At 39.2% G+C, this 26,230-nt stretch overlaps 1 protein-coding gene across 2 annotated transcripts in view; it reads right to left on the bottom strand.

The window, feature by feature from the left end:
- LOC130281961 (reticulon-4 receptor-like) overlaps window positions 1–21,483 on the bottom strand; it is a 271,056-nt gene extending 249,573 nt beyond the window's left edge. For both annotated transcript variants that reach the window (XM_056529770.1, XM_056529760.1), the window contains exon 1: window positions 21,105–21,483. The gene's annotated coding sequence lies outside the window, so the exon portion shown is untranslated. The remainder of the gene's footprint in view (window positions 1–21,104) is intronic.
- Between the last annotated feature and the right edge of the window lie 4,747 nt (window positions 21,484–26,230).

The following is a 26,230-nucleotide window of genomic DNA, read 5'->3' as shown; positions in this document are numbered from 1 at the left end:
TTTGTTCACAAAGGAGAACACTCAGAGCTGCCAGCCTGCTTTGTTCACAGCCTGTTTGGCTGGCAGCTCTGAGTGTTTAGGACTCCAGCATGAGTCAGAAATGCTTGCTGACAGGACTGATCGGGAAAAATACAATAGAAAGAAGCATATTTTTCATTAACATGCTATTGGAAAGTTATTCAACATTCATTAATCTAAAATATATCAACAGTTTATTTGATGAGAGGTACCCTTTAACCCCTTAACGACGCAGGACGTATATTTACGTCCTGCGCCGGCTCCCGCGATATGAAGCAGGATCGCGCCGCGATCCCGCATCATATCGCGTCGGTCCCGTCGCTAATCAACGGCCGGGACCCGCGGCTAATGCCACACATCGCCGATCACGGCGATGTGCGGTATTAACCCTTTAGAAGCGGCGGTCAAAGCTGACCGCCGCTTCTAAAGTGAAACTGAAAGTATCCCGGCTGCTCAGTCGGGCTGTTCGGGACCGCCGCGGTGAAATCGCGGCGTCCCGAACAGCTGATCGGACACCGGGAGGGCTCTTACCTGCCTCCTCGGTGTCCGATCGACGAATGACTGCTCCGTGCCTGAGATCCAGGTAGGAGCAGTCAAGCGCCGATAATGCTGATCACAGGCGTGTTAATACACGCCTGTGATCAGGATGAGAGATCAGTGTGTGCAGTGTTATACGTCCCTATGGGACGTATAACACTGCAAAAAAAAAGTTAAAAAAAGTGTTAATAAAGGTCATTTAACCCCTTCCCTAATAAAAGTTTGAATCACCCCCCTTTTCCCATAAAAAAAATAAAACAGTGTAAAAAAAAATAAAATAAACATATGTGGTATCGCCGCGTGCGTAAATGTCCAAACTATAAAAATATATCATTAATTAAGCCGTACGGTCAATGGCGTACGCGCTAAAAAATTCCAAAGTCCAAAAAAAGCGTATTTTGGTCACTTTTTATAACATTAAAAAATTAATAAAAAGTGATCAAAAAGTCCGATCAAAACAAAAATCATACCGATAAAAACTTCAGAAAAAACGAAAGTGCAAAAACGGAAAAACCCTGAGTCCTTAAGGGGTTAAACATGTCCCGAGGCATTAGAAGCCAGCTATTATACTGACTGTGTCTTGTTCCAGCCTATTCTAGTGTTCTCTTTGTCCACTGCTTGGAGATCATGTGGTATACCTGCAGACTTTTATCTTGGTAGACTGTCACAAAGCTGCAGTTATACCAATTTTAATTTGTAGTTTTACACACGTCTGCATGTGAATCTACGCATCACTATGAGTTGCCATAATGCAAAAACAACATAGTCTGAAATAGTTAAGCATTATTTTAACTATGCTACATCTGAACCTGCCGTGTGCCAATCTGTGTTGGCAGAAAGCAAGGTAGGACAGAGAGAATTGGGCAGCTGTCAAATGACAATGACTCCATGCTCTCTTACTTGTAAAGGGCATTAGTGTTAAATGGGTCCTCTTGGCAGACTAAGTGAAAGGCAGGGAAAGTGCAGGCATTACTGCCTATAGGAAATTCTACATTGTTGCTGAAGGCAAAGTCAGTCCCTGCTGATAAATATGTATTTTCAAGTTAATGCACATGTACTGTGTCACACAAGAAATTGACTTCCAACATTTTGAAAAGTTATCATTTTACACCCAAATTATTTTTGTTTCTGCTAGCAAGACCATACACGACCACATAGACTGCTGGGGCAGGTGAATATATCTCTGTGCCTCCAATTTTTCCTTAACATGGCTGATAAATTACCAATATTAAAATTATCTCCAAAGGTAAAATGTTTTATTTTATCTTACAATAATTTCCAAATGGCACAAATTTAATATTCATTATTCTAATCTGGTTTACCTGAAATACCACTCTTGTTCATGGGCTGGATCCAATATTGAAGCTCATCCCCATTCAAGTAAATGAGACTAAACTACAGTATCAGACAAAGATTGTTGCAAAATTGGCAATGAGAAAAAAAAACCTTTCTAATCTCAGCAAATTGTTTTAAATGCATTTATTGGTAAATAGTAAACAAAAATCAATATATATATATATATATATATAAACATTTGTATGTAACCGCACAAGAACCTTTTAAAATGCAAAGTACAAGTCAGCATGTGCACAAACCATGAAAACAGGAGACACTTCAATGACTGTAATATGAGGACTGTATATTAATGTGTTATATTAGCAATATGCTTTACCCCAGAAGTGGCTGTATTAATAAATCAGAGAATTAAGTAAATGGCCAAATCCATAGCAGGATAATGGACATTTGTGATCAAATTACACTAAAAAATCTCACTTTTGATTCAGGTACTTACACCACGCTAAGTATAGATATTATATAATAGAGATTGTCTTTCTGCTCACCTACACTTATATATCAAGAACTGATCTTGGCTACCAGAGTGATTGTCTTACATGAGTTAATCCTTAGATATTGGGTATGTCTATAGATTAAATAACACATCCATGAGAACAAGATGTACTGAATATAAGCAAACAATCCCCCCACCCCCACTGCACTAAGAGCTCTGCAGAGAAATCCAAATACTTGCCACAAAAGAAATGATTCTCATTTTACTGATGGAAATTTAAGATGGAAAAAGCACGAGGCAGATAGTTTAGGTCTACATTGGTGGATAATCGGATCATGATCCACTTGTAGACCTCAGTATCAGGCCACCTCTTCTACTGTCTTACTGCCTTGTAGACAGAAGTGGGAAATAACTATAATTCCTTGTTTGTGTTTCAATGTGTCTTCCACTATGATTTTATGGAGAAAGGCTTATTGGCAAATCACATAGGAACTTGTAGATTGCCACCAGTGCTGTTGGCTGGGCATTGGCTGGCATTACCTGCTATGTTTAATTTTGCTACTCCAAAGTCCTGAAAAAAGTGCCATTATTTGTTTCTTTTGCACAAAGTATTTTTCCTATTTCCTACTATCTGGGTAGGGTTTTTATGTGGTCATATACAAAGAAAATGTGGAAAGTATGGTCATGGGTCAGTTCAAGAAGCAATTGTCTGCCATTTCCAGTCCAGACCCCAAGCTAGATAAACTAACCAAAACTTCACAAAAAACCTTGTTTACTCCTGATCTACATATTTGTGGTGCCACATGGGTGCAAGGAAATACATGATCACTTTGTGACGCCAGGGCACTGATAGCCTTTACACCAGGGGTTCGGTGAGTCAGTCCCGGGGGTTCGGCGGGGGAGGTCGCAACAGGACAGGCAAACCAAGCAATTGCTTATGGCCCCGAGCTGGCCCAGGGCACCGAGCAGAGCCGGTGTTTGCCCGTCCTGTAGCGATGGGGCAATTCCCCCATTACTATTAACCGCTTGCGGCCCCGCATTAAGTTTAAAAACGCAGGGCCGCCGGGACATAGCGCACGCACGGGACGTGACTGATGTCCCGTGCGTGCGCCCATGGAAACGAAGTCGATGAGGACCGGAGGATAGAGAAGGAGGAAGATGCGCACTGGCCAGCTTGGTAAGTGACCAGCGGCACGTCATCTTCTGTGCTCCGACCACCAGTCTCGAGACCTACTGCTATAGCCGAAGCGGTGGTCAGAGCCCTGAAGTGGGCAGTACACAGGCATACATCCTCCAGTCATACACTGTATGTGGCTGAAGGTTGTATGTCTGTGGGGAAACACTGCCTACATCAGTGGTCTTCAACCTGTGGACCTTCAGATGTTGCAAAACTACAACTCCCAGCATGCCCGGACAGCCAACGGCTGGGAGTTGTAGTTTTGCAACATCTGGAGGTCCGCAGGTTGAAGACCACTGGCCTACATAATGTGGGGGAACACTGCCTGCCTAATATGGGGGAACACTACCTGCCTAATGTGGGGGAACACTGCATGCCTAATGTGGAGGAACACTGCCTGCCTAATGTGGGGGAACTCTGTCTGCCTAATGTGGGGGAACACTGCCTGTCTAATGTGGGGGAACACTGCCTGCCTAATGTGGGGAAACTCTGCCTGCCTAATGTGGGGGAACACTGCCTGCCTAATGTGGGGGGAACACTGCCTGCCTAATGTGGGGGAACACTGCCTGCCTAATGTGGGGGAACACTGTCTGCCTAATGTGGGGGAACACTGCCTGCCTAATGTGGGGGGAACACTGCCTGCCTAATGTGGGGGAACACTGCCTGCCTAATGTGGGGGAACACTGCCTGCCTAATGTGGGGGGAACACTGCCTGCCTAATGTGGGGGGAACACTGCCTGCCTAATGTGGGGGAACACTGCCATTGTTGAGAAAATGACATGAGAGTGGCACTTGCCAAGGTAAAGCCGCGCATTTCTGAACTGGTCTCTGAAAGACAACAGCAGAAGTCCCACTGATTTGCAGTAAATAGTCATTATGTTTTCGTTTTTGTGTGAAAATCATGTTTTCATGGTTTTGTTCTTTGTTCTTAATGGTTTTGTTCATTTTGTGCACCTATGTATAAATATATACTTAAATATATACCTCCTATGTTTTGAATTTGAAAAAATCATATTATATTTTTCCAATTAAGAGGGGTTCGGTGAATGCGCATATGAAACTGGTGGGGTTCAGTGCCTACAGCAAGGTTAAGAACCACTGCTTTACACGGTCCGAGGTTGGAGACAGCTTCTTCTGGGCCAGACACGGGGAGTAAAGAAACACACCGATGTCAGGTTATGGATAACTGCCTTTTACTGTGCAAGGCGCAGATGGTATTACACACACAATGTATTGTGCAGAGTGGAGATGATGCAGTGTAGCCCCTTGGGAGCCCTGTTGGCTTGCTGGGACTTGTGGTGCTTTTCACTCATTGAATTAATACTGACTTGACACAAGACTGAAGACTTTTGCAGTCAGCTAGGGTTCTGATAAGGTCCTGTAGCTTTCAACGCAAGGGCAGGAATTTCCTCTGTAGGGGGGATCCCTTGTAGAATGGCTGGATAGGATTTGAAGAGATTGGTTCAGGACTTCCCTCAGAGCTTCTCCAAACACAACTCACTCCTTTACCTCACTTGAGCTCAGAACACAGCTCTAGACTAAACTAAACTGGGTAACTCCTCCCCCAATACACTATATAGTAACAATTTAGGGGTTCCCATTGAGCAGTCAGGGTCACATGGTCTTTCACTGCTCCTCACTCTTAAAGGTATAACAGATATATAAATAAAATATAACACAGTACTTACAATAAAAATTTGATAAAGTGCTTGAACATAATAACTATACCAACCAGTCTTTTAGTGGGCCCAATACCTGTGCTGCAGGTCTGTCTGAGGAAGCCCGGAGCCCACAGGACAGCCTTTGGTGCTTGGACACCACATGTTCACCATTTTCATGCAGTTTACACAAAAATATTAAATTCAATGTAACATGCCTATTATACCAAAAGAATAACTTATTATGTGTCATTCCTAATCATACATATTTACTGCCCTATGTACTCCTCTTGCTTTGATCCCTATGGTAGATTTATCTTTCAAAAACGAATAGAATAAATGCAGTCTGCAAATGTATACTTTCTCTATATCATAGATGACCGATTACAGTAATGAAAGCCTTAGCAAAAATTGACTTCGGTATAAATATATGAAATAATTAATTTTTATCTGTTGTTGAAATAATGTAGATGGAAAGTGGGAAGTGGAAGTGGTTGATCTTGCATGAGCTATTCAGTAATTTTCTACTATTGTTCCCAGATGTGCAATAAGTATAAGGAGGCAAGAAATAGCTGTCTAGAATTTTAATATTTTGTAAAATACTGAATCAATTTTAATTTAGCCTTAAAACAGAAGGTCAGGAGCTCATTGGCAGCTTCAATGCATTTAATGACTTCCACTTTGAATAAAGATGGAAACCTATACAATTGTATTTAAGTAATAAATCTATAACTGTTATATCATTTATCTAAATGTATAATTTACTGAGATTTTTTATATTGGGCTATGAATAAATAATGGGAAGATGTAAATAACACTAGATGATTATACTGGAAATAAAACATGGGACATTAGATCGGAAAACTCCATAGCAGCTGAAAAAATGACAAGACAGCCATCTAGTGTAAGACTACAAGGATAACACTATTTCACGGACTTAAATGGACAAAACAAGTAAAGATGATTAAAAGAATCCAAGGACGGGGCTGTTTCTAAGTAAGGAATTCAAGTTAAGAATTTGTCATGTTCATTGTGAGTTAGATCAGAAAATGTTTGTGAATATTAATATATATAGAGACATGAAAGTGGAAATATAGCAGCTGCCTATATTAATCTATATCACTTTTACTGAAGTTTCTAGAAGTTTAACTCGTCCTTAAGTAAACATTGCTGAAAGACCTTGAATCCTTGTAACATATCCTCATTGTAGAAGAATTACCATAAGACTAACATTATGTAGTCATATGTTATTTTGCCTATTTTAATTTTGTAAGGTAAATATGTTTTGCTGATGTGGATATTCACATCTTATTGAACCAAGTTTAGCAATCCAGCTCTCGGAAATGCTTGATGGCCCTATATGAATGGAATGAATGGAGTGATAGCCACACACTCGCTTGCGCTCCATTTGTCCCTGTTCTTGGGATTGGTGAGGGTCCCAGTGGTTTTACCCCTGTTGATCATCTTGTGGATAACAAGCTGACATTGAAATGCCCTTTAAGATAGTAATAAGTCAATCAGAGCAACAGTATTTAAGAACAGTATATCCTAAATAGAACAAAAATAACATCAGTTAATAGAAACAGACCTGCTTTTTGACAGTTTACAGGAAGCGATGTAAGAGTTCTCATATTCTGAAGTAAGAACATAAAATATAAAGGGCCCATATTGTATTGTGTTCTCTTATGTTCCTTTGTATAGAACAGAAAAACAGTCCCTTTCGAAAATAAACAGTTTCTTTATTAAAACACAATCTATATGTTTGCCATTCTTTTGACAACACTTTTAATGGTGAACACATCTAATATTAGGTGACTAATTCCAACCTATCTGTTTAAAACACAGACATGATGCAGAGTATAATGATGCCCAAATACTTTGGTTTCAATTTCAAATTTAAGGCAGGAGGGTTAATAGCAATGCCAGCATCTATGTGTATCGCCCCTCTGTGATGTAATTGCTACGGGTTGTTATGATAGCTGTGGACTTTAGGAAGGACCTAGGTCTCCCCTACTAGTTTACCTATAAGGCTTTCTTAGTTTGGTGCCACTGAAAGACAAATTCACTGTAATAGTGAACTATTGTAAGGTATCATACCACTATTTAACATATTGAATGGTCAAGTCTAGTGGGTTTAAAAAAGATGAGGGATTTTCCAAATAAGAGATAATAAGGGTAGAATGCATCATTGTTTGTGTAAACTTTTTACATTTATTTACTTGGGCATAAGTCATGTGTACACATTTTTCAAAGAGGTTCACGTTCTTAATAAATAGCAAAGTAGCTTAGATGTAGAAACGTTTTTAAGTGTGGTCCTAGCTGGGGTGATATTGCACAAAATTTTGCGCAAAAAATTAACAGTTGATAACTCATTGACAGCTGCAAAAAGCTAACCATGCCACACTACTTGCAAGGATTTGCATAAGAATTTTTCAAAATGTTAACCCACTGCATAAAATTTTGCCACTTTTTAACACTACAAAAAGGGTAAAAGCAATAATAAATTCATAAAAATAAGTCTGTGTTATTAAGGAGTTAATTCAGATCCACAGTTGTAAAATCTGTTGTTGTGGATTTTACAAAGAATTACCTTGTAAATCCTGCAGCAGGGGATATGCAACTGCGGATTTTGCCACTTAAATTCTGCGGCGGATCCTGTGTGTGTAGTACACCCTTTAATTAAAGGGGTTATCCAGGAAAAAACTTTTTTTTTATATCAACTGGCTCTAGAAAGTTAAACAGATTTGTAAATTACTTCTACTAAAATTTTTTAATCCTTTTAGTACTTATGAGCTGCTGAAGTTGAGTTGTTCTTTTCTGTCTAAGTGCTCTCTGATGACACGTGCCTCGGGAACCGCCCAGTTTTGAAGCAAATCCCCATAGCAAACCTCTTCTAAACTGGGTGGTTCCCGAGACACGTGTCATCAAAGAGCACTAAGACAGAAAAGAACAACTTGACTTCAGCAGCTCATAAGTACTAAAATGTATATGATTTTTTAATAGAAGTAATTTACAAATCTGTTTAACTTTCTGGAGCCAGTTGATATATATATATAAAAAAAAGTTTTTTCCTGGATAACCCCTTTAAATATTTGCTCTATTTGCCGTCTTGACTGCTAGAGCAAATCAAATTATATCCTGATCACCCATTTATATGAGATTGAACATCAATAAGTAAATAACAAGTAACATTTCTTTCAAGCTGCAGAGTTCCATAGTTTCCATAGTTTCATTGGTCATATAGTTAGAAACCATTTCTATGCCTTTGGAAGAGCGATCTTTTATCCACACATAATATATCCCTTGTTATCGCCACAACCTTGAGTATAAAGAGATAATTAGAATGATCTTGGCTGTGACCTTGGGTTGTATTCATACATGGTAATTAAGTCTTGACAGTGTCTTTTCTAAACTGAACATTACATTCCCTGTCACTTGTGTACTTCATACTTTCAAAGTACATCAGAAGACATCTTTTTAGGGTTTACCTGTTACCACCTTGAAACAGTCCTACATTGACAAAGATCCGTTCCTTGGACATTTCTAATATGCACTTCTAAAAAACCAAAGCCATTGTACTAGACATGTTTGACTCCAGCAGGAAAATTGTGAGGCTCCATTTTATTTAGCCTTTGTACACTATTACAGTATAAAGTCATACGCCACTGCAATGTTCATTTTGCTTTTTTTTCAGCACCCAGCAGGAAAGAATGCCAAGTATACTTGAAATTATTTATACAGCGATCTATCTCTATTATGCTTGTCAACATGTAGCTATGGGTTCCTTAGTGCTTTTCTTTCCAGGTAATAGCCCTGTTGGTTTGCCGTAAGTTGATAGCATGTATTTTTATCCACTATTGACTCATCTGAATGTATGGTAGATGTGTCTGATTTATAATTAATGATTGTTTATATAATGCACCTATACTCTTCTTATAGGTGAGTTATGTAATGGAGTAACCCACTGTAAATAATTTAGTTATATCTGCATTAGGAATACACCCTACAAGAATACTCTCAACACAACAGCATCACTGCCCAGGGTAATGCACTGGATGATCAAGAATGTTCTTCTTAACTCATGGAAACCTAGATAGCTTAGGAATCATACATCCTTGGCATCAAATTGCAAACGTGCTTTATGAATATACTTTTTTATGTTTTATGCTTTATCCATCATGCTCCAATGTGGATTTCATGCCATAATAACTAGATCCTCCAATTGAATTCCTACCAGTACTTTCCTTTTACAATTGCTGAGGTTGTAACACAACCACATTATTAATATAATGATCATTAACCCTTAAGGAGTTTTACCTTATCTTACCTTTTAAAATCATAACCCTTTAAATTTTCCACCTAAAAATCCATATGTTGGCTTATTTTTTGTGCTACCAATTCCACTTTGTAATGACATCAGTCATCGCGGGAGCCGGTGCAGGACATAAATATATGGCCTGCGTCATTAAGGGGTTAAAGGGGTACTCTGGGAAACCAAACTTATCAAACACTTATCCACAGCATCCACAGCACTCTTCCCCCTCCCCCCCCCCGCAATCTTCTGTACAGTGCCTGTCCTACTTACCTGTCCTTGGGGCATTCTGGTTCCGAAATTTCTGGAAGTGGGCAAGTAACGGTTCCCATAGCCAAGCATCTTCTGCAGTGATGTCCCACCTCAGCTGGAGATTGGCTCAGCATGCCGTCACTTTACCATATCCTGGAATGTGGGGGTTGGAGTGCACCAAGGACAGGTTAGTTGGACAGACCACTTACAGGAGAATTTTTAAACCCAGCAGTCAAACTTCATGTGATCAGACACCTATCACCTATTCTGTGGGTAGGACACCCCTGAAATTTTTCAAGAAAATTAAGTATTTCTCACAGAAAAGGATTGAAGTAACACGTTTTGCTATACACTTGTTTATTCCCTTTGTGTTTATTGGAACAAAACCAAAAAAGGGAGGAAAAAAAGCAAAGTGGACATAATGTCACACCAAACTCCAAAGATGGTCTGGACAAAATTATTGGCACCCTTAACTTAATATTTGGTTCCACACTCTTTGGAAAAATTTACTGAAATCAGTCGCTTCCTATAACCATCAATAAGCTTCTTACACCTCTCAGCCGGAATGTTGGACCACTCTTCCTTTGCAAACTGCTCCAGGTCTCTCTTATTGGAAGGGCGCCTTTTCCCAACTGCAATTTTTAAGATCTCTCCACAGGTGTTCAATGGGATTTAGATCGAGACTCATTGCTGGCCACTTCAGAACTCTCCAGTGCTTTGTTGCCATCCATTTCTGAGTGCTTTTTGATGTATGTTTGGGATCATTGTCCTGCTGTAAAACCCAAGATCTCAGACACAAACCCAGCTTTCTAACACTAGGCTGTACAGTGCGACCCAAAATCCGTTGCTCATTCTCAGATTTCATGATGCATTGCATACATTCAAGGCACCCAGTGCCAGAGGCAGCAAAACAACCCCAAAACATCATTGAACCTCCACCATATTTCACTGTAGGTACTGTGTTCTTTTCTTTGTAGGCCTCATTCCGTTTTCGGTAAACAGTAGAATTATGAGCTTTACCAAAAAGCTCTATCTTGGTCTCATCTGTCCACAAGATGTTTTCTCATAAGGATTTTGGCAAAATGTAGTCTTCCTTTTTTATGTCTCTGTGTCAGCAGTGGGGTCCTCCTGGGTCTCCTGCTATAGCGTTTCATTTAAATGTCAATGGACAGTTTGTGCTGACACTGATCCTCCCTGAGCCTGCAGGACAGCTTGAATATCTTTGTAACTTGTTTGGGGCTGCTTATCCACCATCCGGACTGTCCTGCGTTGACACCTTTTATATATTTTTCTCTTCTGTCCACGCCCAGGGAGATTAGCTATAGTGCCATGGGTTGCAAACTTCTTCATAATGTTGTGCACTGTGGACAAAGGCAAATCTAGATCTCTATAGATGGACTTTTAACCTTGAGATTCTTGATATTTTCCACAATTTTGGTTCTCAAGACAGTTCTCTTCTCCTCTTTCTGTTGTCCATGCTTAGCGAGGCACACAGAAACACATTGCAAAGACTAACTGAACTTCTCTCCTTTTTATCTGCTTTCAGGTGGGATTTTTATATTGCCCACACCTGTTACTTATCCCAGGTGAGTTTAAAGGAGCATCAATTACTTCATACAATCTTATTTTTCCACAATTTTGAAAGGGTGCCAATAATTTTGTCCAGCCTGTTTTTGGAGTTTGATGTGACATTATGTCCAATTTTCTTATTTTCCTCTCTTTTTGGTTTAGTTCCAATACACACAAAGGGAATAAACATGTGTATAGCAAAACGTGTTACTGTAATCCTTTTCTGTGAGAAATATTACATTTTCTTGAAAAATTTCAGGGGTGCCAACATTTACGGCCATGACTGTATATATCTGATAAGTTTCTTTTCCCCGGAGAGCCCCTTTAAGTAGTAATATTGATACTTTATTATCATTATAGTTCTCAACTTCACCTAAATTCTTGCCATGTTCTGTATGTATGTACTTCCAACCCTAGTCATAATGTTTTTCCTATCTGTTGTAATTTACAAAACATGAATGTTGGTAATGGTAACACTTTATTAAGGCATTGATCCTTATTTGTTGTTTTTTAATGCCCCAATGGTGGGGTGCCGCTTTAAGATTTATTAAGTTTGACTCATCAAACAAAAATTTTTGTTCTGTATTCCAAATAGTTAGTTATTGGTTAGTTATTTGTCCTCGGGTAAAGAATGCCCAAGTCTCACTAATTCTCCTGGGGACTGAAGGCTAGTCCATCTGGTCCAAACTTAAAAACTGCTATTGAAACATAAGTTACTGAAATGGTTTTAAAGGTGTAAAAGGTGTAAGAAACATATTCACTATCTAAAGAATAGAGCATAAGTATCTGATCTTGGAGGAGGGGCTGGAGGCTGGTGTAGGATTGGGGGGGGGGGGGGGGTCTGACTTCTGGAACCTCTGCAATCCTCTGAAAGAAGACTCGACTACTCGGTCATCATATTCACTATTCATTCTCTGTAGAGACACAGGAGATGACTAAGTATTATACTTGGTTACCTTCAGCGGCTACATAGACAGTAAAGATGTGCATGCCAGTCCACCATTATTTTTATCACTGACCAGGATACAGTATGTCTTTGTTTTTAACTCCTAGAGGATGTAAGACATAAATGGCTGTCTGGTACTTGGCGCACCAGGAAATACTTTTCCATCCTGTAACGTTTTGATCTATGAAGCAAGCTCAGGAGCTGTGCTCACTTCATAGACCACGGTTCCCAGTTGCTGTTGTGGGAGTCCAATGAGTTAAGATGGCCGCTGGAGCTCTTCTTACCTGCTCCAGGCCTCTCTGCTGTGATCCAGTTGTATGGTCTGCCCTCTGGCTGGCTATACAAGTAGATGACCTATATTAATGATCAGTGCTATGTCAATGCATAGTACTGAAAAACAATAGCAACCAAACAAGTGATATAAATAGTTGCCTATGGGGACTTCAAAAAATGCAAAAAAAGGTTAGAAAGTTGTTAAAAAATGGGAACCCCCCACTCCCTTTTTCCATTTTACAAAATTTTTTTTTTTTATAAATCAACATATTTGGTATCACTGAATGTGGAAATATCCAAACTATTAAGATATAATGTTAATGATCCTGTATGGTGAACAATGTAAACGTAAAAATATATCATAGTCCGAAATTGCTGATTTTTGGTCACATCACATCCCAGAAAAAATGGAATTAAAAGTGATCAAAAAGTCGAATGTAAACAAAAGTGGTACCTATAAAAACGAAAGATCATGGCACAAAAATTGAGCCCAAAAACTGTGTATATGGAAAAAAAAGGAATTTATAGGGGTCAAAATAGGGCAATTTTAAACATACTTATTTTGTTAAATTTAAAAGTACGGTAATACAATAATAGAAAAGTATGTAATGATGATTGTTAGTTAAATTGTCTTCACCCACAGAATAAAGTGAACATGTGAGTTTTACCGTAAATTGCACTGGATAAAAACAAAAAAAAAAAAAATTTGATAAATTATGGTTTGCACAAATATTTGGTCACGCAAAAAACAAGCCCTAAACAAGCCAAAAATTTGTCTCTTGAAAGGCGGGAGGAAAATGTGAAAATTGGATGAGTCCTCAAGGACAAAATGGCCTGTGTCCATAAGGGTTAAGGAATATTTATTCATAGCAGAATTGGGCAATGCTGGGAATAACAAATAATCCTTGGAAATCATTTTGTGTGTCATCCTTATTTGTCATCACTTAAAAATCACTATGGAGAGAATATTTGATGTGTTTATGAATTCATAATAAATACATTTTATTGAAAAAAAACTGCAATTTACGCATACTGTTCTTGATCAGTTTACCTATTGGGGAGTGGTAAATTACTCTCGTTCACAAAGATTAATTATGAAATGTCCCAGTTCAAGGTCACAGAAGAATCCAGAATCATTTTGCTCATTTTGCTCCTTTTAGCCAAAGAGGTAATAATAATGACATAGAATATCATCAATATTTGTAGCGTTATATATATATATATATATATATATATATATATATACATATATATATATATATATACATATATATATATATATATATATATAAATGCATGCACACACACACATATATGTAATACATATATATATTTCACCTAGGGTGGCAAAAATCCTTGCACCAGCCCTGTTTGTGTGTATATATATATATATATATATATATATATATATATATACCCAAACAGGGCTGGTGCAAGGATTTATGCCACCCTAGGTGAAAGCTAATTTTGCCGCCCCTTGACCCCATTGGCTCCACCCTTTGACACACTCCAACTTACTGCTGGAGTAACACACTGGAACAAATCTCCTTCTCATGGGGTGGATTTATGGAGGTGCGCACGATGTCAGGATGCTGGACATACCCGACCTGCCTGTTTGGCTTTGGAGGTGACACTGCGCTCCTCCAGCAGGCTGAAGGATGCAGATTATTATGATATGGTGGTGGTGGGGGGCGGTGTCGTGTGATGGTGGCGCTGGCTGGGCAGTCTGCTTCAAATGAGCTGCAGGTGCTTTGGATGCTGGCTGGCTACTAACTTTCTTGCAGCGGGCAGAGCGCAAGCGAGCATTTATGACAGCTAAGTCTGCATTCACATATGTCCAGCATATGTGAACTCAGCCTAGATCACGACGGAACTGATGCCATAACTGATGACAACGTGCAACAGTTGTCATCAGTTGTATGGCATTCAGCGTCCATTCTTGCCGTTCGGCGTGTCCGACCCCACCGGCATCAAAATTGAGACACTGGATGATTGTGAACTGTCCCATTCAAATGATTGGGATCAGTTCTAGCATCAGTTATTGTAGACTATGCAACCCCCCCCCCCCCCCCCCCCCCAAGAAAATAAAACTAACAAAAAAAATAAAAAAAAACACTATGATAATCTAAATGCTAAAAAAGAAAAGAAAATGAAATGGAAACTTCAATCAGAGCAGTTAACAATTAACCCCACTCATTTCTAGACCTAAAGGACTGGGCGGCACTGTGGACTGCCAAGACTACTTATGACTTTTTTGTGACCAATGCCAGAGCTGTCTAGACACTCTGCAGGTACTGCAGTGCAGCCTCATTTGCTTAAAATTGCCTCATTTGGCTTAGTTGTAACTCTCTGCATAGTATCTGCACAAAGGTGGTGCCGTAGTGCCTCATCTTCATGACTGGCAGGGGTCTCCGTGTTCAGATCTTAGTGATATGCTATTATTTGCTAAGACTGAAATATCCCTTTAAATGCACCTTACTCTGCCTTGTTAAATATCAGATGTATTCCTCTTATTAACTAGCAATTTTAGGCAGGCATTACATGTTTACCATAGAAAAATAACACAAAAGAAAATATTTTTTACAGCTTTTATAATATTTATATTTTGTGAAAATTATACATATTGAATTACAGATCCCCTGTCATATAATCAGACCTTTCATTATACATTTCACTTTATATGTCTAAGCATTACCTTGTCATTGTTCCATTTAAATATAATGGTATAATACCATAGTTTCCATGCTTAAGCTTTCAATGTCATTCATTTTTTTACTTGTTTAAATTCAAATGTATGCAATATTTGTAGTAGATTGGAAGGTTTATATCCATTTCAAAGCCAAATATTTCACAGTTTAGGCAATCCATAGTAAAGAAATGCAAACTGCTTATGCAGCAGAAGCAACACTAGGTGGCTTCAAAATCTGTATAGATCTCTGGTAAAAAGCCACTGGGATTTAAACACAATATACATTCATAGGCAAATTTACACCCAGTTTTAATGAGTGAATTAAAATGTGATAAATTAAATTGCAGCATTTCTATGCCAGACAAAGACCTGAATTAGCAATTAAAATGACCAACCTGTCCTGTTTTCTCAAAAAAGCTCTGATTCTCAAGGGCTACAGTATTTTACTCATATATTTTTACTGGTTTTTCTATTTCCTTTTAAAGAAAGGGACACATCCAGAAATTATTTTTTGGCCTATTTCTTTTTTAGAGGTTCCTTATATTAACCACAGTGATTTATATATCCTGAGACATTAGTATAGGGCGTACAGGGTATGGTTGTACCTGGGTTAAGGAGCCTAAGGTGCCAAGGTCTCTCTTTTTTATGAGTCCAGGACTATAAAGGAAGCATTGTAGATGGGGCCCTGTTACAGATTTTGCACTGCGGCCTTGCATCTTCAAGTTACACCTCTGTATATCTTCTTTGTGTAATGCTTAGCTGCTATTTATTTTCTTGAGAAGGCTTGTAAGACCCACCAGAGCACCACCAGATCTTTCAGTTGCCAAGGCTCTTACACAAGAATGGGTCCCAAAGGTCCATCAGAAGACCGCCCTATTTGGAATCAATCACTTACCACAAAGGTCCATTTCCTATGAGCGGAATTTTAAATTAAATATTAAAGAGTACGTGTCACCAAACTAAACTTTTAATATATTGTTCCTTATGTAATTATAAGACAATTTGCTATTTACTTGCTGTTAAAATTGTCAACTGTTTAAAACCATGTTTTTAATGTGATTGGAAAAATGGCCACTAGGTGGCTCTGTTCTGTTCCCTGCGCAAGTCAAACAGTTAGTATGGTCTCCTCCCAGCATGGCAGGAGAACAAACTCAGGAAGTGCATGGCGAGGCACAGCTCTCGCAGGCTTCAGTGATGTCGTGCCTACTGGGGAACACCCACTTTCTCCTGCTGGGAGCTCACACAATGTGAGCAAGGGGAAAGGTATGATACACAGCTTTTTAAAGCTCAGAATTTTTTTAAGGACAGGAGGAGTTTTAGGAGTAGTTAGGGAATATAGTAGTTAATTTAGAAAATATGGTTTGATGACAGGTACTCTTTAAACCTTGATGATAATGTGTGGCACGTACAATAATGGAAATGTTTTGATGCAACTAATAGTGGATGTGTAAATGTTCTGTAGAGATGAAGAGTGGGCCCTTAGAATCCGCAGTCCAATTTTCTTCATTAGAGTTTTAGCTACTTTACCTTATTTCACTATCAATATACTCAGTAACGCCTTTCTAACTGTTCTATCTCCACTTCTTCAAACTTGAAGTAGAAAATCAAATGGGGAATTCAGCCTCTATGAGTCCTTATTCCCCTCTTTGCAAAAATATTTTTGATGGGAAAATTATGTGCTGGATTTTAGACTGTTTATAAATAACATATTTGTAGAACAACATTCCTAGTTAGGTTGCATTGCATTTCTGAAAATCTCAGGTACGGCGCAAATGGGCTAGCTGTGGGTAATAGTGAGTTCAACTGGGCCAGATGCATAACACTCAATTTTGTTGCCCGTAGCAAACAATCAATCCCCCTTCTTAAAATATGAAAATGAAAACTGGAATCTAGTTGCTATGGGTTACATTAAGAGACCAGCTAATATGCATGAGGCCTTTTATGTTTTGAGGCTGTTCCTTGATAACATGTTGATGCTAAGTAATTGCAGAACATCAGCTAATTGGGAGGATGCTTTATCTTCCTGTGCTGCTTACATTTGTTTTTCCTGCAGTGCCCCCTGAAGGGCAAACAAAGCATATGAGTATATCTATAATAAATCATAGTAAATGAATAAAGCTTGTCAACTACAGACTTTGTGTATTAGCTCAAGTAGAGGATGTCCTTCAAGATATAGTTTAAAATGGGGAGTCCTTAGTAAAAAAATTTTTTAGCTGTGCTGTGATATGTTCAGGAGAAGGCTTAGGTGCTGCCGAATGGTGGCAAGGTTGGATTTACACACTTTTATGAGGATTTAGTGTTGTCTCTTACAATAGGTAGAACGAAAGGAGGCGTGTATTATTGGGGAGCTTCTAAAAGCTCCAAATCTAGCTGCAAAGTAGATCATAGTCAGGACCCAATATTCATTATTTTGTCACTGGTGCAATATCTGAGTATAGAGTGTATGCTAATGTGTGTGGGTGTGTATGTGTGTGTGGGTGTGTGTGTGTATGTATGTGTGTGTATGTATGTGTGTGTGGGTATGCATGTGTGTGTATGTATGCATGTGTATGTGTGTGTGGGTGTATGTATGCGTGTGTATGTGTGTGTGCATGTGTGTGGGTGTTTATGTGTGTGTGTGTGTGTGTATGTATGCGTGTGTGGGTGTTTGTATTTGTGTGTGGGTCTTAATTAAAATAAAATACATAGAAGACAGCATCCTTGCACTTATTATTATTATTATTAGGGAGTAATACATTCAAATACACAAAGCATAAACCAGATAAAATTCAGACCTTTCTGCCTCACACTTACTGGGTGGTCTGTTTTTCTTGTATGTTGCTTTTGCTATTGAAGATAAATTATGCCTTCTGGGAACTAGGCCACATCTGAAAATATGTTGCAAAAGCAAAAAAAAAAAAAGTGCAGACTTTTTCACACTATTATTAGAAGATTTCATTCCTTTTGTTTACTGTTCAAAAAATGCTAACCGAACCACAATGAAGACGCTGCATAGCATGTTATTTATATAGCGTAGGCTTCATAAGTGAACATCAAAGCTCAAAATCCAAATCCAACAGTGTTGACATTAATCCCTTTCTCTTCCCATACAGACAAAATCTAAATCAATAATGCTGAATCTTGGATAATGAAAGTTCAATAAACCACATTACTTCTGTTAGGTTGGGAGAACTAAAATGTTCCAGAAAAGTGAAATCCATAGTGTTGTCTTGCTCTAGAATAACTTACATGCCTGGATTTTATACAGTTAAATAGATTTGACAAGATAACAGAGCTCCAATCGCCCGATAGGTGCGATGAATTACATTAACCTCAATGCAAGTAAATATCCCATATAGCTGCATTCTCTTCATCCTGAACAGTGATTGATAGAACAGAAATGATGCTCAATAGGCCTGAAAAGAGTTACACATAATTTAATAAGGCTGCAGTAAACCAGCAATTTCACAAGATTAGAAAATCTGCCATTGAAAATAACACTAATGTGGAAAGTTAATACCAGGGGATGGTGTCTTAAAGTGCAGATTATTCTTATAGGGTCTTCCCGGTATAAATTACTTTGCTAAAGGATGTAATAAAAAACATACCCTGTGCCACAGTATGCTGTCGAATATATATGAGTCTGGAACTCTCTCATCTTCAAAGATATTACCAGTAAGACATATTTTGGAAATATATTCTAGTGCCTCTGAGGCAAATAAATCTGACAACCCTGATCCATAGACACACAGCTACCTTGCTCTGAACTGCACAATGCAAAACCTATTTACATTGTAAGCACTGTCATATTTTTTCCTTTGTTTTACATGGATCTACTCAATAAAGAGGGACTTGTAGGGAGGTATGATAAATAACAAATCATACCCAAGGCCAAAACAATGAAAGGCAATAAAATGTACACAAAATTCATAGTCATATCCTATTTAAAAAAAAAAAAAAATCCAATACAAAACCAAAAACAGAAAACAGAACTGTTTCATTATACAATCCTCCTGTTCATTGCATAGATATAGTCAATATATATATATATATATATATATATATATATATATATATATATATATACACATCTATATCTACATACTGTATATATATATATATATATATATATATATATATTGTATTACGTATCCACACTGCTAGAAAAGGAGTTACTTTTGCAAACCAAATGGCATAGACATCTGTTTGAAAAGGATTACTACAAAGATAAAATCCTCTGCTATATCTGTCTGTCTGTCCTTTTCTGTATCTGTCTGTTCAATTTCTGTCTGTCTATCTAAGTATCTATCAATCTAAGACAGTGTTTCCCAACCAGGAGGACGCCTCCAGCTGTGGTCAAACTACAACTCCCAGCATGCCCGGACAGCCGAAGGCTGTCCGAGCATGCTGGGAGTTATAGTTTGGCCACAGCTGGAGGCACCCTGGTCGGGAAACACTGATCTAAGGTATATATATATATATATATGTATATATATATATATATATATATATACCTATGAGGTCACCTTACCATGGTGGGATGGTCCAAACTATTTGGCCGCCAAATTGTGAGCTAAGTACCTAACTTTTTCATTTTTTGCATTATACCTATATAGCATTTCATTCGTATCTGTGCTAGCAGTGTGCTGCTGTCTTCTCCTGTTTATGTATATATATATATATATATATATATATATATATATATATATATATATATTACTTTAATATATATTTATGGCAAATAAAAGCAAGTACCTAGTTCTCATTCCTTACAATAATGGTATTGAACTTTTAGCCAGGTGTCAGGGATCGCCTCTAACACCCACAATTCTGTAATTGTGGTGGGTGTCTGTTTGCATTGTACATCCCTTCCTTGCTGTAATGGTGTTGAGTGTGCTGACCCACAGTATCATGACTGCGAAATATTGCATAACAGGCAGTGCATGGCTCCAAGTCCTTTTCAGAGGCTAAGGTGGGAATAAGTGCTTTTTAAAACTACCACTAACATGCTGTAACTAAGCTAAAGCTGAATTCAAGCCTGAGCTGCCAGTTAGCTTGCTGACTCTCACACTAGATACGTAATGTTCATGCTTCACTCTGTAAAATGTAAGTAAGGGATAACTAGTCACGCAGTATAACACAGGCATGTCCCAATGGTGTGTCCTAATACAGGTGTAGCTGAAGATGTGATATCCCATCCAAGTCCCCTAAAATGCAGCAGGAACTTCTCCCAGACGGAAAAAATGATATCCCAACATAGGAAAAGCCCATTCAGCTGTTATATCACACACACACACAAAAAAAACCCCAAATTTATTATGCTACACAGAGCAAGGAGCTGAAGGCACCCCTGGGACTGATTCACCGCAAGATCCGGTAGCTGTCTCCCAAGTGTCCTTCTGGATTCCTGACCTACTTTGTGCATTGCACTGTAGTTGTCAGGATGGAGCATCTACTTGTAATTCCCTATCTCCTCTTCTTTAATAATCTTGAAACATCATGATGCTTCGAATTACTGTATGTTACAACACTACCATTGTTTGCTATTCATTGCATTCCTGAAGATCAGCACACATCTGGGGTGCACAAACTTGGGCAAAAGCTGAAGATAAATATGTATATATATATATATATATATGTATGCAAAATAACAGTGTTGCAAATATCTTTTTTATTGGGCTAACAGTAGTTTGTTACAACAAGCTTGTATATATATATATATATATATATATATATATATATATATAATTATATATGTATATAAATATATATATATATATATATATATATATATATATATATATATGAGAAAGGGATATATTATGTAAATGAAACCCAGATAACATTTTAATCCTATGAAAATATCAGTCTAGGTAACAGAGACTCTTGCTCCGGATCAGCTTACCTTTATAAAGCAATGCTGTCATTCTGAGGTTTCTTATTTTCCCGCAATGCAATCCTTAGGAAATTCAAACTTCGCTACAATTAATTCCACTCCACAATTCAGCCGGATATATTCCCCATCTAGCAGCCCTCTTCAGTCTTAAGGGTAAAACAACGAGAAAACAATCCAATTTGAATTCAGCACCGGTTCAGAGTATCCATAGCTTGATCTTCATGTTTCCAAATCGTAACTAGTTGTGTGTGTGGGACTTGTGAGCCTCCGCCAGCATGAACACAGCTGGTAATGAGATCTCCCTGTCTTCCCCCATCAATGTGTGATGTGCTTCCTCTAGCTGCCAGTCGTTGTGGTGGTGAAATCACTGTTTTTTTCCCTTTCCCCCCCCCCTCCCAGTTACTCTATGGAGAAGCAACGAGAGAGAGAGGAAAAAGCAACGATGAATGTTTTATGGAGCTGGATCAGGGATTGAGAGGTGATGAATGTTTTATGGGATCATGTGGTTTGACGTGAGGGGAATCAGGCTTGATCCGATTTACAAAAGACACACAGAGCAGATGGGAGGGAACCAGCACAGAAAACAGCAAACAAACTGGGATAATGAAACAGTGCAAATCCGACTTGGTGGAGGGAGCTGTCCGTTCAGCACCAGTGCTCTGCAGTGTCGGGGCAATTTTCGCTGTCACAGGCTATGGCTAACCAGGCTGTTCTGGGGACTTAAACACTGTGGGGATGAGTATAGAGTACGGGCAGTAGGCAGTGCAGCCAGCAAGACTTTATCACCACTGGAAAGTGAGACATTGCCTGTACGGAGATGCAGTCAGGTAGAGTAGCTGCAGTGTGCTTTGCAGCTTAAACCATAAACATTATATAGGCAGATGTTGCAGAGCTGAGTTTGTTCAATGTAGGGCAGTGGTCTACAAACTGTGAACCTCCAGCTGTTGAAAAACTCCAACTCCCAGCATGCCCGGACAGCCTTCGGCTGTCCGGGCATGCTGGGAGTTAGAGTTTTTCAACAGCGGGAGGCGTACTGGTTAGGTAAAATTGACTTAGTGACTTTTGGATGAAGATAAAATCAACCCTACTGTAGGGTATAATCTACATTTTAACCCTTACCCTTTAGTCTCATGCCCCCACCCCTGATGAGTCCCATCAGGATCATCATCACATAGATTGTTTGTTTGGTATTTTTAATTTTTTTTAATTTTTCTTTATCCATTTGCTGTTACAGGAGCCCTCACTGCTTAAGTTTACCTAGCATGACTGGTCCCCTCTGGCAGAGGAGGGATTAGGATCTTACAGTGAGGCTGAAATGGGAAATACAAATCAGATTACGTTTCTAAGAAATGGAAGGAAATGTATAATTTGAAAGCTCATGCACAAATCGCAGCTGTCTCGACATCTTTAAAGTTGGATGTCATATTTAACCCCTTTCGATTTCACCGGGATAGATAAAAATAAAATAAAAAATGACTTTGCAAGTAGAAAGTTCCGGAAACTGAGATACTGGTTGGTTTTAGCACTTTAGTTTAAAAAAAGCTAATCGGTGCTGTCATTTTACATGTACTCTTGTACTATATTCACTAAGTGGTACTAGAAGTACAGTATTCCTTCCTTTGTGATCCACAACCTTATCACATAATGTTGTCATATAGTGCCATAACAGCACAATATAGCTCACAAGAGTGCCAAATAGTGCATAACCGTCCCATCCAGTGCATTTGATTATTTGCAAATAACATTAAAGCGGTACTCCGGTGTAAAACAAATGTTTTCAAATCAACTGGTGCAAAAAAGTAATACAGATTTTAAAGTGTACCTGTCAGATCCCACAAAAAAAAATGAAAGAAATAATAAAGAAATAAATAAAGAAATAAATAATATGTTACTCAGCACCTAATCCATGTACACCTGAAAAAAAAAGTGAATAAAGGTCATTTAACCCCTTCCCTAATAAAAGTTTGAATCACTGCCCTTTTCCCATAAAAAAAAAAAACAACTGTGTGAATAATAATAAAAGTAAACATATGTGGTATCGCCGGGTGTGGAAATGTGCAAAAATATATTGTCAGTTAAACCGCACGGTAAATGGCGTACGCGCAAAAAAATCCAAACTCCCAAATGGCGTATTTTTGGTCACTTTTCATGTCATGAAAAAATGAATCAAAATGTCAGATCAATACAAAAATGGTACCGCTAAAAACTTCAGATCACGGCGGAAAAAATGAGCCCTCATACCGCCCCTATAAAAAAGTTATAGGGGTCGGAAGATGACAATTTTAAACATATACATTTCCTGCATGAAGTTCTAATTTTTTCCAGAAGTACGACAAAATCAAACCTATATAAGTAGGGTATCATTTTAATCATATGGACCTACAGAATAATAATAAGGTGTCATTTTTACAAGAGAATTTACTGCATAGAAACGGAGGCCCCCAAATTTTACGAAATGGCATTTTTTCTTCAATTTTATCGCACAATGATTTTTTTTTCTGTTTCGCCGTAGATTTTTGGGTAAGATGACTGATGTCATTACAAAGTAGAATTGGTGTTGCAAAAAATAAGCCATCATATGGATTTTTAGGTGCAAAACTGAAAGGGTTATGAATTTTTAAAGGTAAGGAGGAAAAAACGAAAGTGGAAAAACGCTTAGTCCTTAAGGGGTTAATTTTCATCATAACAACATATAAAAAGTTTTCGCATCTGACAGTGCCCATTTAAGACTTCCAGTACTTATCAGCTGCTGTATACTTCAGAGAAAGTTGTGTCGTTCTTTTACACTTCAGAGAAAGTTGTGTCGTTCTTTCCAGTCTTACCACAGTGCTCTCTGCTAACACCTCTGTCTGTGTCAGGAACTGTCTAGAGTAGGAGCAAATCCCCATAGCAAATCTCTCCTGTCTGGATAGTTTTTGAGACAGACAGAGGTGGCAGCATAGAGCACTTTGGTCAGACTGGAAAGAACTACACAACTTTCTCTGTAGTATACAACAGCTGATACGTACTGGAATGATTAAGATTTATTTAATAGAAGTTATTTTCAAATCGATATAACGTTCTGGCACCAGTTAATTTGAAAACTTTTTTTTTCCCACCGGAGTACCTTCTTAACCCCTTAACCCCCTTTAACCCCAGGCCATTTTACACCTTAGGACCAGAGTGTTTTTTGAACATCTGACCATTGTCACTTTAAACATTAATAACTCTGGGATGCTTTTAGTTATCATTCTGATTCTGATTCTGATTTTTTTCATGACATATTCTACTTTAACATGGTGGAAAATTTTTGTGGTAACTTGCATCCTTTCTTGGTGAAAAATCCGAAAATTTGATGAAAAAATTGAAAATGTTGCATTTTTCTAACTTTGAAGCTCTCTGCTTGTAAGGAAAATGGATATTCCAAATACATTTTTTTGGTTCACATATAAAATATGTCTACTTTATGTTTGCATCATAAAATTGACAAATTTTTACTTTTGGAAGACACCAGAGGGCTTCAAAGTTCAGCAGCAATTTTCCAATTTTTCACAAAATTTTCAAACTCACTATTTTTCAGGGACCAGTTCAGGTTTGAAGTGGATTTGAAGGGTCTTCATATTAGAAATACCCCATAAAAGACCCCATTATAAAAACTGCACCCCCCAAAGTATTCAAAATGACATTCAGTCAGCGTTTTAACACTTTAGGTGTTTCACAGGAATAGCAGCAAAGTGAAGGAGAAAATTCACAATCTTCATTTTTTACACTCGCATGTTCTTGTAGACCCAATTTTTGAATTTTTACAAGAGGTAAAAGGAGAAAATTTATAATTGTATTTGTAGCCCAATTTCTCTCGAGTAAGCACATACCTCATTTGTCTATGTAAAGTGTTCGGCGGGAGCAGTAGAGGGCTCAGAACCGAAGGAGCGACAAGGGGATTGTTACGCCGAGCGCTCCGGGTCCCCGCTCCTCCCCGGAGCGCTTGCAACATCCTCGCATTTGCAGCGCCCCGGTCAGCAGGTGCACTGCAATACCTCTCTCAGCCGGGATGCGATTCGCGATGCGGGAGGCGCCCGCTCGCGATGCGCATCCCGGCTCCCGTACCTGACTCGCTCTCCGTCAGTCTTGTCCCGGCGCAGCAGGCTTAATTAGTGTGTTCACCTGTGCACTCCCTATTTATACCTCACTTCCCCTGCACTCCCTCTCCAGATCTTGTTGCCATTGTGCCAGTGAAAGCGTTTCCTTGTGTGTTCCTAGCCTGTGTTCCAGACCTCCTGCCGTTGCCCCTGACTACGATCCTTGCTGCCTGCCCTGACCTTCTGCTACGTCCGACCTTGCTCTTGTCTACTCCCTTGTACCGCGCCTATCTTCAGCAGTCAGAGAGGTTGAGCCGTTGCTGGTGGATACGACCTGGTTGCTACCGCCGCTGCAAGACCATCCCGCTTTGCGGCGGGCTCTGGTGAATACCAGTAGCAACTTAGAACCGGTCCACCAGCACGGTCCACGCCAATCCCTCTCTGGCACAGAGGATCCACCTCCAGCCAGCCGAATCGTGACAGTAGATCCTGCCATGGATCCCGCTGAAGTCCCACTGCCAGTTGTCGCCGACCTCACCACGGTGGTCGCCCAGCAGTCGCAACAGATAGCGCAACAAGGCCACCAGCTGTCTCAACTGACCGTGATGCTACAGCAGCTACTACCACAACTCCAGCAACAATCTCCTCCGCCAGCTCCTGCACCTCCTCCGCAGCGAGTGGCCGCTTCCGGCCTACGATTATCCTTGCCGGATAAATTTGATGGGGACTCTAAGTTTTGCCGTGGCTTTCTTTCGCAATGTTCCCTGCACTTGGAGATGATGTCGGACCAGTTTCCTACTGAAAGGTCTAAGGTGGCTTTCGTAGTCAGCCTTCTGTCTGGGAAAGCTCTGTCATGGGCCAAACCGCTCTGGGACCGCAATGACCCTGTCACTGCCTCTGTACACTCCTTCTTCACGGAGATTCCAAGTGTCTTTGAGGAACCTGCCCGAGTCTCTTCTGCTGAGACTGCCCTGCTGAACCTGGTCCAGGGTAATTCTTCTGTTGGCGAGTACGCCATCCAATTCCGTACTCTTGCCTCCGAATTATCCTGGAATAATGAGGCCCTCTGCGCGACCT

The sequence above is a fragment of the Hyla sarda genome, chromosome 1, assembly GCF_029499605.1.
Source record: "Hyla sarda isolate aHylSar1 chromosome 1, aHylSar1.hap1, whole genome shotgun sequence".
Lineage (NCBI taxonomy): Eukaryota > Metazoa > Chordata > Amphibia > Anura > Hylidae > Hyla > Hyla sarda.
This window is presented reverse-complemented; position numbering and strand designations above follow the sequence as displayed.